General features: G+C 36.5%; 2 long non-coding RNA genes across 2 annotated transcripts; both read right to left on the minus strand.

Moving 5' to 3' along the window:
• Nucleotides 1-417: 417 nt before the first annotated feature.
• LOC306878848 lies at nucleotides 418-7992 on the minus strand. Its single transcript, XR_013784970.1, has 5 exons — nucleotides 7486-7992; nucleotides 6959-7049; nucleotides 6554-6639; nucleotides 2671-2698; nucleotides 418-2457 (listed from the first exon to the last, which is right to left on the minus strand). It is a non-coding gene; the product is annotated as an uncharacterized lncRNA (long non-coding RNA).
• A 539-nt stretch (nucleotides 7993-8531) lies between these two features.
• LOC306878849 lies at nucleotides 8532-9785 on the minus strand. The gene is made up of 3 exons (XR_013784971.1): nucleotides 9694-9785; nucleotides 8819-8905; nucleotides 8532-8658 (listed from the first exon to the last, which is right to left on the minus strand). It is a non-coding gene; the product is annotated as an uncharacterized lncRNA (long non-coding RNA).
• Between the last annotated feature and the right edge of the window lie 2640 nt (nucleotides 9786-12425).

A 12425-nucleotide genomic window follows, 5' to 3' on the forward strand; every position in this document is an offset into this window, starting at 1 on the left:
TCTTGAAATGCAGTACACATACATACATAAGATACATAGAGATATTCCTTGCCTTGTTAGATTATTCACAGAAACATGACATAGCTAACCATAATACGTGTTTGTTACGTAACTGCAACGTAATTTGACGACCGAACTTTCGTTGTGACAACGTAACTAGTTGTGACAACAGGAAAAGTGAAATTCCCGGATACGTTGCTACAACGTAACTTCGTGACGTTGCCAGTTCGTAACTGCGACGTCGTGGCAACGTTGCGGATCAATAGTTGTGTGCTGGTAATCAGTTGGTAATTTTTTATAATTATTTATTTTCTGTGGGCGGACATGCAGTAGTTTAACCTAATTTATGTCCTCATATGCCCAAACTAATTTAAAGGCTGTTTCAACAGCTGTGAATGATGAATACAGACTCGAAATGAAATAATTCATTTATTTTGAAAAACACACACATATGAACAGTAAAATACACCCAAATTATTAATAAAAACATAGGATATACAGCGAAATATGAATGAAAGCATTCAGGAGGTTCCGTGCTCAGCATCATTATAAACAGATATGCTATAGCATAATATTTGCTAGCAGACAATTCAGATAATTAAGGAAAGATACCATAATCACAGATGTATAAATATTAACAAAAGTACTTAAAGTAGACTGTATAAACATAATTTTTCGAAATAATAAATCTTTAAAATATTGAAAATGTTTGTAAAACAGAACAATGACCAATTATAACCACATATGAACATATTTCACACAAAAATGTAAATTCTGTTACTTACCCTCATGTCCCTCCAAACCCATAAGACCCTTTTGTGCAGAACACAAATGAAGATATTTTTAACAGATGCCTTGTGTACGCAAAAAAACAGCAACAACAAAAATATTATGTTTTTATTCACAAATTATGTATATCCAACGCATTTTCACAAAAGCAGCATGAGATGAACAGTTCTCACGCCAACACAACACTGATGCATCATGGTTAACTTACATTTTGCACGTTACAGTTGTTAATAAAAGTATTTTAAAACTCAAGCTCAGTGCTTTACTGTCACATGTACATTACCAAGAAGTAAATGTGTAATATTACTAGTAACTACACTTATTAATGCAAAACTATAATCATTTTATGATTTAATTATCTTTATTTTTAATACCGCCCACACACCACCCCAAGCGCTACCAGATCTGCTTCTGGTGCCACCATCTGTAGAGCTCTCAAAAGTTAGTCTGGAGCCCTGCTATATATGCATTGCAAATGTGGTACAATTAAAATTACTACGCAAGTCCTAAAAAAAAAAGTCAGCTGCTGAAATGTTACAAGGATAGTACATAAGAACCGCACCAAAACAGTGACTCTAAAATGGTTATAAAAACCAAATCAAGTATAAATACTGAGAATGTGTTTGACATTCAAAAAAAAAAAAAAAAAAAACTTACACAGCAAAAGATGCAGTGACCTGTGGCTAAATGGCCTTTGGTTTTATGTAGCTGTGATTGACACACAAACAAAAGGGGGAAAAAAGATAATAGCGTCGCTGAATATGAGTCAAATATTGCATATCTCTGTACAAATTAAAGTGTACTCATTCTTAATGAGTGATTATTAACTAATCAGTATGTCAGGGGTTCTCAACTCTGGCCCTCAAGGTCCACTGTCATACAGAAGTTGCGTCTCAATCAGCTTCATAGTTCGCTAGGTTGTAAATTAATATATTGTGCACACAAATTCAGGCACTGGTAAGGACAGTGGCTCACTACACACTGGTGACTATTTTCGTCCTCATTGTACAACATCACTACTGACATTTATGCACAACAGTAAAACTGATATATTTTTTTTATGCTATTTTCAGCACATTATGATAAATACTTTGTTATATGTATGCGCAAGATTTCAGTCATAAATAAATATTTGCTAGATTAGACATTACCTGTCTAGTGATGTATGTTTATGCTGAAATATAATATTGGTTTGTGTTTTAAAATCTATCACGTGTCATTTTGTAGCGAATTATCTCTTAAGTTTTGAGCTTCAGAACTTCCTAAGGGAACATAGTGAGCATCGATGCTTCCTGGTTTTCACAGCTTTTTTAGGGAGCAAACTAAATTTTGTGATTGAGACAGCCCTTAAACACTGACTACTGAGCAAGGGACCTGAGTGATTCACACCCAGAGTTTAGGTCCACACCTGATCACGCTCACCTGTTTGTGACTTTATAGTTAGTAAAACTGAAGAACTTGATTAGTTTGTTCATGTGCACTGCACTAGGTTGGAGCAAAACTCTGCATGTAAGTGGATCTTGAGAGACAATGTTGAGATCTCCTAACATGACAATTCAGAGAGGCAGGATGACTTCTAGATTGATGACTTGGATGGAGGACCAACATTCTGCAGAGTTTCTGGTGATACTTGATCAACTGCTCAGGTCTGCTTAATTGGGGTTGGAGCTAAACCAAACAAAAAAAAAAGAGAAAGACAAAATAAAGTTAAAAATTATGATTCATAAATATGCACAACATCTGAAAATGCGCAAAGATGAGAAGAAAGCAATGTGTTTAATGAGAACTTTCAACCCACTGAAAAATAAGAAATATTAAGTCACAGATGCATTTTTTATTCTTGTTATTCTTATTATTATTCTTCAAATAAATTATAATTACCTTTTGGTTTATTGATGATTTTCAGTCTCTGAAATAGAAACATTCTATCAATTATGGATGGCATCATACATCACATGTAACGATATTTAATAGGAGATCTAACACCATGTCTACACCAAATGGCACAACAAAATACAATAGAACCTATAATTATATGATGATGTCTACACTGGATGCAACACAACAAATCCCTGACCGTAACTGATGCCTCGTTCTATTTATGACGTACTGACACAAAGTTCAAATGATTTTCAATGGTCCCTTTGTCGCGTCCAGTGTAGACACGGTTTGAGAGTGTCTAGCTTGGGTATAGAGAATGGGAATCTACGTCATTGTGCATTGCATTCTGGGTATACAATACAAATCACCAGAGGAAAAGATGACTATTTACGTTAATATTTTTAAGAGCTTCTGGCATTTTATTAGAATAAATGAATGAATATTCGAATCCCTTGTGTTATTAAAGATTGTGGTCAGTTATTTATGTTTTTGAAATAAGTCTCTTTATGTTCACCAAGAAAACTGCATTTATTTGATCATAAATAAAAACAGTAATTTTGTGAAATATTATTATTTAAAATATTTTTTCTATGTGAATATATTGTAAAATGTAATTTATTCTTGTTTTCGCAAAGCGTGATTTCTGAAGGATAATGTGCCACTGAAGACAGGCATAAAGATGCAGAAAATTCAGCTTTGATCACTTTTTAAAACATACTGAAATAGAAAATAGTTATTAAAAAATGGTAATTTCACAATATTACTGTTTTACTGTATTTTAATCAAATAAATGCAGTAGTGGTGAGCATAAAAGACTTATCTCAAATACATGACAAATCTGACCCTTAAACTTTAGGCAGTGTATGTTTGAGGTTAGGGCTGTGCAATTAATCGAATTTCGATTTCGAGTCTCAACGATCACAAAAATGGTGTAATCGAAAAAAAACGATTATTCACTTTTTTTAAAGCTATTTTGACCTGCGTTCTGACGCGCGCGCCCATCCGCACTTTCGCCCTTCCAGAAGCCCGAACACTCTCACTCTATCTGATCGCATTTAAAAATCAGCGCGAGTGAAGATGGCAGAAAAAGAGCAGCCACAGAAGTCTTTGGTCAACAAAAGAGGTAGAAGCAATTCTGTTGTTTGGGAACAGTTTGGATTCGAAGAAGCGGACGTGGATCAAAAACATATTAGGTGCAAGATTTGCTACGCGGTTGTGTCGGCACCGGTTGGTAACACCACAAATCTTTTTAACCATTTAAAATTTAAACACAGACCGACATATGACCAACTAATAAAGAAACAGAAAGAACGACGAACAACCCCCACAACATCCTCCGCAACACAGTCATCCATTAAAGACACGCTCTTCAGTGCAACTCCGTATCCATCCAACTCAGAAAGGCACAAAAAAAGAACAGATGCCGTTGCATACTTTTTAGCCAAAGACATGTGCCCTATTAGCACGGTTGAGAACGAAGGATTCAGGAAAATGATAAATAATCTGGACAAGCATTATGCTTTGCCATCTCGACACCATTTCACGAGAGTTGCTCTGCCTGCTTTATTTGAAAAATGCCATTCAGAAGTGGCTAATGAAGTATTAAAAGCAGAGTACTTCGCCACCACAACAGACCTTTGGTCTAGCCGCACAATGGAGCCATATATAAGCTTAACAATACACTTCATCGATGCCGATTTCAATTTGAATACGAAATGTCTCCAAACTGCGTTCATTCCTGAAGACCATACCGGGCAAAACATAGCCCATGGACTCAGGGAAGTTATGGCTGCATGGGGTTTAAACGAGGAAAAGCTCACCTGCATCACAACAGACAACGCTGCAAACATAAAGCTGGCAGCTGAGCTAAATGGATGGATGAGGCTTCAGTGTTTCGGGCACAGACTCCACTTGGCCATAGGTGAGTAGGAATCCTTCATACAGATTATATGCAATGTGGTGATTTAATTGTATGTAATTAAGTGATTTTAACAACAGTAACAACAATACTAGAAATAATATGGCAAAAAAAAAAAAATCTGTGTCACTGTCTCTCACTAACATTTTACCATTATTATTATAATTATTATTATTACCACTTGAACTACTCTTTGATGCTTTCTTAATCTGTCTTAATATATGTTGCTTTGATAAGGGTTGCAACTGGCATATAGTTGATACTAAATAGTATTTTTTTTGTAATTTTAGAGAATGCAATGAAGGATCGATCGTGCAATGGGGGTCTGCAAGAAGCTTGTCAGCAGCTTTTCCTATAGTTGGAAAAAAAAGAGGGATCTTGCAGAGGCACAGAAGCAGCTGAAGCTATCTGAACACTCCCTTAAAACAGAATGCCCAACCAGATGGGGATCTAGGCAGGCCATGATAGACGGAGTTATTGAGCAGCATAAAGCCATTGCCCAGGTCCTTTCTAGCGACCGAAAACTCAGACATCTCACCCTCTCTTGGCAGGATATTGACGTACTGGAGGCCATCAATAAGTCTCTTAGCCCCCTTGTTGAATTCACTGACGCACTTTCTGGAGAGAAATACATAAGTGTGTCTTTTCTGAAACCAACCCTCCATCTCTTCAGAAATTCAATATTGGAAGTGCAGGAGGATGACACAGACCTTGTCAAAAGCATCAAACAGAAGATAGTAGACTACCTCAATGACAAATACAGTGACTCAGAGACACAAGAGTTACTCGACATGGCCTCTGCCCTGGACCCAAGGTTCAAGCTTAAATATGTTAATAAAGACAACTGGGGTCTATTGAAGACAGACTGACAGCAGAGATGAAGAGTGTGATGACTGCCATGGTAGTAATAATAATAATAATAATAATAATGATAATGATGGTGATAATGAAAAGTTAACTGGATTAATGTGTTGACAAAATAATTTGAAAGTTTAATACCATGACATTAATTCTTATTTTTCTTATAATATGTTCCCTCCAAGGAGAATGCCCCTCTTGTGACAGCAGCAATGTCTGCTGATGTTACAGAGGATGCTGCTGCTCCAAAGAAGAAGAAGGGCCTGGGCAGCTTCTTCAGGGTCACCACAGACAAAGCTGCTGGACCTCCTCTGCAACAGGACCAGGCCATAACTTTTGAGCTACAGTCGTACCTGCAGACAGAGACACTGGATGCTGAGGAAGACCCACTGAAGTGGTGGAAGGAATCTCAGAGAATCTTCCCACGTCTTTCCAACCTGGCAAGGAAATATCTTTGTATTCCAGCCACAAGTTCTTCATCAGAGCGAGTCTTTAGCACTAGCGGAAATATTGTCTCCTGCTTGCGTTCATCACTGAAACCAGATCATGTGAATAGGCTGGTGTTTCTGGCTAAAAACCTTTAAGGTTTAGATCTGTAACCCTATCAGCATTTTGGCCATGTTGAAACATGTTTACATAGGCTAAAGTTGAAGTTAAACATATTTGCTGTTAGTTCTGAGCGATAGTGTACCAGCCTTAAAATATTCTTGGACTGAGTTACTGACCGGAATTTTATTGTTAATTATGTTTAAAATGTAGAATGTTGTAAAATGTTGTTTTGCATTTTTCAGTTTGTTAAGGCACATACGTGAGCAAATTTATTTTGGACTAATTTATTTATTATTTTATTTACTATTTATATTTTATTTATTACTTGTTTTCAAAAGATTGTGGAAGTGCACTACATTGTTGATCTTGTTTGCCTTTATCTGTTTTATCTGTCTTAATCTGTTTTAAGGAGAATTCATTGTTCTGTTCAATAAATGCAACATATTTCCAAAGTCAATGAGTAATCGTGTAAAATAATCGTGATTTCAATCATGACCAAAATAATCGTGATTATGATTTTTTCCATAATCGAGCAGCCCTATTTGAGGTATTACTTACTAGTCATATGGTTCATAATGTGTAGAGATGTTCTTCGACAGGAGATACGCTCCAACTCTAGAGCACGGCCGACAGCGTGGAAGAATCTAGGAACATAAACAATCTGTCACAGAGCCAACAATATTTATTATACAATGCCAGGTTTATTTAAACTATAGCAGAGGTGAAATGCAGAAAACAAAAATAATAATTTACAGAATATACAATTTAATAACAATGTACATTATAGGTTTACTTTAGTAATGCTCTTACAGTGTTACTTATGTTTGGACATCAAAGCCCTTTTAAAATAACTAACAAGCAAACACACACAATTTTGCAAAAGAAAATTACAGATGTATGGTGATAAAGGCAAAATATGTTGTGCAAGATGCATATAAAGTTATTTAAGCTTTCTCAGATCACCTGTGTTTTCTATTTCTCTGTCAGCAGCTCCCTTCAGAATTGTTTAAATCAGGAACTTCTCCTGTGTCATAGAGGGTTTTTTCTGACACTTCTGAAATCACAGAACAAGTGGTATAACGTTACATATGTGTTTAAAGATCAAAACCTGTTTTAAGTTTCAGCCCATTTTCACGCTCTGTGTAAGTGATGTAAGTTATCCGATTAACTGTACAGTAACCTTACATACTTTTAGGTTAAATTTGTTTACTTCCATTCATCCTTTGACAACTTGCCAGCAAAACCTTTATATAAAAAACGCTCATCTACACATAAGATGCCATTAAAAGCCCAAACTTTCAGAAACAAGAGCTCAAGTCTATAGTTAGCTCTTAAATTAGCCTCACGGTTGAGATGCTAACGGACTTTTTCCGAGGACACTAAACCATTTCTATAAAGTAAATATTCAACAAAAGCGTGTCATTTACATGAAAAAAAGTGTCAGAAAAACTTGTATGTACTATTTGTGTAATTTTAGAGACTAAACTTACCTGAAATTAGTGAAAACAGCAGTGAGAGACGGCATTTAGCTGTTTGACAGTTGAGCTGCCCCCCGTTTCCATGGTGACTTCCTCCGCTCCAGCTCAGCGTGCGCACATTAAAGCACGTAGAAGTCACGCAGAATTTACGTAAATATAATAATAATATAATATAATAGCTTTAGAAATGGTAAACGTGGTGTAGAAATAACAATGAAAAAACAGTGATTAAAAACTAAGGCGTATAAATAGGAATATATTTTTTCGCACACATTAATACATGCATCATGAACAATTTTTAAAATATATTTTCAAAATACATTTCAATATATTTAACAGTTCTACATTCCTATGGGTGTAATTAATGTGGATTTATTAATAGGGCTATATTAAGGTAGTTTATTATGGTGTTTGAACTACTGAGATGTTTAATATGTTTTTAAAGATGCATTATAGGCATATTAATATTATATAAATGATTGTTAACAGGTGTACTAAACAGCGCAAGCGTTTTCAACCAGATAACCCACTGGGGGCAATTTCTGCCATGCCAAATATACAGAATATTTGCATATAGTTCGCGAATATTAATAACAAATATAATCTATGGGATGTGCAGCTTGTGCGGTGACACATAACCTGAAACTATTTCTACATCTATTTCTTCATTTCCTATATTAAAAGCAGTCGTCCATATTTATGAATGTGTCCAGCTCCTCCGGATACTCAAACAATCAGAATATTGTATTGTACAGATGTGCTATATACAAATTATGCAAGGGAATGTGGATAGATGTATGATATATTAAATCAAAAATATATGTATAATATAAATATAAGTATGATTTGGTAGCTGAGCTGAATCAGACAGTTATAGAAGTGCAGAGGACAGATTCAATGATGGCAGAGTAGAACTGTTTCAGCAGCTCCTGTGGCAGGTTGAACTTCCTCAGTCAATGTGATTGTCCCACTTCAGGTCCTGAGGGATGAATAAAAAGACATCTCTTGCTTCATCTGATTTGACCCCAGGTAGTCTTTGATGGCATTTTGTTGATTTTTACTGTCCATCTGGAGTAAGGCAGGCCCTTTCACCTCCCCACAGAATAACTCACGGTGACTCTGTATCCAGTACAACACTGGGCCAGTGTCTCTTACAAACTTCCACTTTATGTCCTCTTGGCACTCCTGTTAAAAATACAGAATACATGCGTGTTGGTCCACTAAATATTTGTCATACTAAATAGTATTTACCTCATCATTTTGCATACAAGAATATTTATAATTTTAAACCACAAAAATCAATCACTACAGTATCTAGAGAAATGCTCCCACCATTTCTCCATACCTTTCTTTACTGTTGAAACAGCAGCAGGAACCCCTCATCCCAGCAGAACTGCTCTGCATCAGACTAGGACCAAAAATGCGTAGAATGCTGTAAAACATGACAAACAAAGATTGACAATAATTATGTAATCTTTCCATTAATATAGAATAATACAAAGATAATTAGTCACAAACACAGTTATCCATCAATTCAAAGTGAAATGATGTGGTTGCTCAACCAAGTTACTTTGCAAGGGTACTGTGATCAGTGTATAACATTAAAAATATCATATGTATGTGAGTGAGTGTTTTTGTGTTTGTTTGTGTGTGTGTGTGTGTGTGTGTGTGTGTGGTGTGGTAAGTACATATGTGTGAGTCGGTGAGATGAGTGTTATAAAAAAATCCACATTCAGTCAACATTCATTATATGTTGTAAGAATCAGTACACTAATAAATATATAGTGCACTGATTTTTTATGACAAGATGAACTCTAACTGAATGGTAAAAAAAATGTATAACCCCCTTTTTTTATAATAGCTACATAACACTCTTACCTACTCATATACACACTCTGTCCCTCTCACATATGTATTTACCTCTCCCCACACACGATATTTTTTATGACACTGATCACAGAACCCTTGCACAGTATCTTGGTTGAGGAAGCACATCATTTCAGTGTCTTGCTGGATAACACGCTCACACACAAACAAACATGCATACATATTTATATGTTACTGATATCTAAGTAATAACGTGCCTGTGTAACGTACAGTTCAAAACACATAAGCATGCTGAACTGTTGTTTACACATGCACACAAACGACGCACACATTCAAGTTGTCAACTTTTTAAGTCTTCGTAAAGACCAAAGATGTTTTTGTTTTTTTACTTACCAACACAGCAAACTTCTTCTTTTTAGCGGTTTGCAAACAATTAGACTTATCTTCTTAGCGATGCTTTTTCCGGTTTCAAAATAATAAGAATGTGACGTATTTGGACACAGGCGTGGCTTTTGACGTCACGCTTGGATGTGCCACTTCCTGTGTAGTGATGTCGATGTAGTGATGTATCGATCGATCGTTCCCTTAATCCCTATGCCGTTCGCAGTGCCCTTCGAATTGAGCATGTTCGCTCCCTTCGGATTGGAATCTCACTTAAAATGGCGGAATACCCCAAGTACCCTGTGAAGTTCACTTCGCAGTCCACTTACGTCAAATGGAACGCACCTTCTGACAGCTATTTAATGACGTCAATGCTATAATATCATTGGTTATCAACTCACACGTGATCTAAGACTGTTACGCTTTCTCCAAAGGTAGAGCCGCGAAGGCTGGTATCTCCCCATAAAAATATAATCTCTGATTAGACGCTGGTTCTTGACAAGCTCGGTCTAGCGGAGACGTAGCACTGTGTATTAATACTATATAAAACGCATACTTCAGTGTCTGCATGTTTTCATTGGAAGAAATATTTGTATTACATGTTTCCCTGACATCTCGGCAGTTTCTGTTATGTAGTTTATGTACTCGGCACGTTTTATATTTAACTCTCGGATTGCTGCTAATGTAATACTTATCTTTTTTATATTTACTTGTTGTATTGATATTGTTCTAAGATATGTCATTTACTAATGTAATGATAATAGTAAACACATACCCAAGGCGGGTTTTCAACGGACACCCATGGTTCTCGCGATATCACACGATCATCTCACAAGGCCAAATTTTCACAGAAAAAAAAACAGAACATAAAATGTATCTACTGTCCCAATATTACAGCTTTTTATACATAATAATAAAGTCACCCGTGGTTTTGTCCATATTTCAAAAGAGCGTATTTTCACTTGGTGAGTTGTGCTGACCCAGTGGCCTAATGGATAAGGCATCAGCCTCCGGAGCTGGGGATTGTGGGTTCGAGTCCCATCTGGGTCGATCTTTTAAGGTGCGCTGTTTTGCACCGTATTTTAAAAAAAAACATATTATATAAATCTGCTCCTGTTTCTTACGTGACGGAATCTGCTCTAGAAACTTTGTAGCTCATATTAATGCACTGACTATATTCTTCGTTTACATAAGCTTCTCCATTTTGAAATATTTTGACTGCTTTTGATGGATTTTCATGCTCAAAGATTCATACAAGCAAATAATATTAGTCGAGAGTTACTTAGGAACACGTTAGTGAAAAACTCACTGAACGAATCAGTGTTTTGTGTCTTAATGGATAGGATGATTAAATTGACTAAATGACATATCATCCAGGCAGGAACGGATTAACGCACGGGCCTACTGGTGCTTCAAAAGGTTCTTCAAGCGATGCCATAGAAGAACCATTTTTGGTTCCACAAAGAACCATTCAGTCAAAGGTTCTTTAAAGAACCATCTCTTCCTTACCTTTTTATAATCTGAAGAACCTTCTTTCACCACAAAGAACCTTTTGTGAAACAGAAAGGTTCTTCAGATGTTAAAGGTTCTTTATGGAACCATTTAGACAAAAAGGTTCTTCTATGGCATCATGAAGCACCTTTATTTTTAAAAGTGCACCTGCCCAGGGCACTGGACCAGAGGGGGGCCCAGCCGAACTACCGCAACTCCCAGAACACGATTTCAACCATGCACCCTCAGATTTTTGAGGCAAGTGGATTTTGAATGCATCCAAAAGACCAAAAAAAAAAAAAAAAAGGCAGACTATTATTTTTTATATTTAATAAACAATCACACCGGTGTGATTAGATCATTCAGTGCGGCACATCATCAGCTGCTAAATTAAAATCTGCGTTCGCTCAACTTCGCTGGCAGCCAGAGACTAGAGCCCTGCACGGGCCTCAAATTTAGGCCCTAGCCCGGCCCACGTCCGACAGCTTATCAGAATTACCGGCCTGAGTCCGACCCGAGCCTGTCTTTTTTTCCCCCTTCTCCCAAAACAGTTTATACTACTGTTTCGGCTATTAAAATAGTTCAGTTTTGTATGTAATGGCAAAATGATTATATTTCATTTCGGTTTTTTTTATTAAGTTAATTTAGAGAAAGGTTTGGAGCATTTTTGTTCGTTAAATATAGTAATAAATCCTAAGTTTATGTTTCTTAAAGTAACGACCAAGCGGCCAGCGGCAGACAGTGAGCTGATCATAGCCTATACGTTTAATCAATTTAGCCTTCTCAAATCATCAGGACTTGCCTAAAATAAAATCTAATGATATACTAAAACAGTTCAAGCATATAACAATGTTTAAGCGTTAAACCTGCGCTATAATAATAATGTGCGCTAGCCTATATCTAAGTTTGTGCGGAGAGTGGAAGCTAAAGAGCGCTCTGCAGGACATGGAGGCACCAGCTCAAACACTTGGATTTTTTCAAGTGGAAACAACTTAAAATAGCCTACGACATAATTTTTTTTCTGATAAGAGTAATACATCATTCGGAACTGTAAAGGGTCTACTTTTATTTGTGGGCACTCACAATATCAACAAAATGTGCTTTTATAAAACAAAGAAAACAAACATGATTCGCTTTCTGCCGTCTTGAACAGGAGCGCTTCACAAAAATTAACCGAAGCTGAGCTAATACATGCCTCACAGACATGATAAATATGTCTTGTGACGCGTGTCCCGAGCGCTCGTCAGCGTCAC

Source organism: Barbus barbus (assembly GCF_936440315.1).
Source record: "Barbus barbus genome assembly, chromosome: 13".
Classification (NCBI taxonomy): domain Eukaryota; kingdom Metazoa; phylum Chordata; class Actinopteri; order Cypriniformes; family Cyprinidae; genus Barbus; species Barbus barbus.